Raw genomic sequence first — 1,977 nt, 5'->3', positions numbered from 1 at the left:
AATCATACAATTAAATAAATAGAAGACATTGTTGTAAATCGACGGTGTAATTTATAATCAAACAAAAAAAGAACAAGACCTAAATTTTGAACTATAAAAAACTCAATACAAATTTATAATCATACAATCCAATACAAACTCATTCCCAGTAAACCAACCCAACCTTCCCTTCTCCGTTTTGACCCTCCCCATTCCCACAATTCCCACAATGTCCCTGCCCTCAAAGTCACAGCCTCCTCCGCCGCCCACCACCACCGACCCCTCTTCCCAGGTAACACCCACAACAACCCAAGCCCGATTCTTCAAACTCTTAAACATTACGCCAAAACCGCCATTCTCATCGGAGTCACCGCCGCCGTGTTCACCACCAAATCATCGACTTTGCTTGCCATAGCCGAACCTCCGCCGACATTGACCGAAGAAGCGCCGACCCAGGTCACAGATAACGAGAACAACCAATCCTCATCGCCATTGTCCGACTTCCTGGGTTCGAATTCGGAAGCCATCGGTGCCCTGAAATCGCTTCTGCAGCAGAAGCTCGAAAACGGCGAGGACGACGAGGCGCTCAAGATCCTGCAGCGCTTGGTCGAGGCGCAGCCGTCCAATACCGAGTGGAAGTTCATGATGGAACGAGAGAACGAGAGAACGAGAGAGAGCCTGAGGTTCGGGTTATGCGAGAGAGTTCTGGAGAAGGGAAAGGCGAGAGCGTCGGTGAAGGGAAAGCCGAGGGCAGTTTTGGGTTATGGTATATTTCATTAAACTTGGACACTGTTCACCCGTGTGTGGGTGAAAATAAGCAGCTTTTGAAAGCTGCAAATTGCAGCTTCTTGTCATCTCTTGGTTTTGGGCTTTTTTTCACCCTCAACTTTGAAACAAAGCTGTTTTTCAAAGTTTACCAAACATCAAAAATTTTCATAGCTTTTTTTCATAGTAGCTTTTTTTTTAAGCACCTCAATCCCAAACAGGCCCTGTAACCTCCAAAAGTGAAGTACCCAAAATTAGAACGGCTCATCCATTTGAAAATCAACCTTTTGTTGCAAGATGTTTGTGGAACCGTTAAAATTTCATCGATGCCAGTCACAATAATATCATTTACGTTATAATTTAAACAACTATATAATCATTCTCTTTTCTAATTTTTCAAATGTTTGACTTTTATTCGTATAGAAATTAAGCACATAAATTTAACATATTGAACTCAAAAATTGGAATGTTCTCGTAAAACTCAAGTTTTTTGACCTAAAGGGAATCAAACTCAATATTGGGATCTTTTGATATAGGCGCCTCAATTTTGAATTTTTTACATCAAACATCCATGCATTTTTGTGATTTGATTAAACTTTTTTTTTTTTGTCATAATTTTGGTGCTATATGCACATTATATTGTAACAAATTTCCTATAATCTAGCCTTTTGATTACACTCTCATCCGTTAGAGATAATTGTGAAAAAAAAAAAGTTGGTTGGATTCAATTTATTTTCACAATAATGCTACAATTTAGCAATAATTATCTACAACTTAAGATATTTTCTTTCCAAAATAGTTTAAAATATTTTTAAATCCCCCAAAATCAAACGTACCGAAATAATTTTTTTTTTTTTTTTTTTGTAGTACGTTAAGTGAAAATAGGATTGAGAATAATATAAATGTACCAATACACAATGTGTACAAAATAAAACGTACCAAAATAAGAATAATGTACCAATATTAACAATATGTATCAACTCAAAAGTACTAAAATTGCAAATAAATGTACCAATTAGTGTTTTTTGTAAATTCAAACGTAGCTGCATATAATATATACGTAATGTGTTGTACCTAATAATAAGTCGTCAACAAACTAGGCCTTGGTTGGTTATAACCCGATTTCAGCCCATCGAGCCCAAATGTAACACCAAGCCCATTATGAATCAGCAACCGAAAAGCCCAAAAGAAAACCGAATTTGTCTTTAAAAGAGTGGAAAAGAGGAAATTCAA

Source organism: Pyrus communis, chromosome 3 (genome assembly GCF_041283825.1).
Source record: "Pyrus communis isolate YQ-2024b chromosome 3, ASM4128382v1, whole genome shotgun sequence".
NCBI lineage: Eukaryota > Viridiplantae > Streptophyta > Magnoliopsida > Rosales > Rosaceae > Pyrus > Pyrus communis.
The sequence above is the reverse complement of the archived record's forward strand: the minus strand, read 5'-3'. Positions refer to the sequence as shown.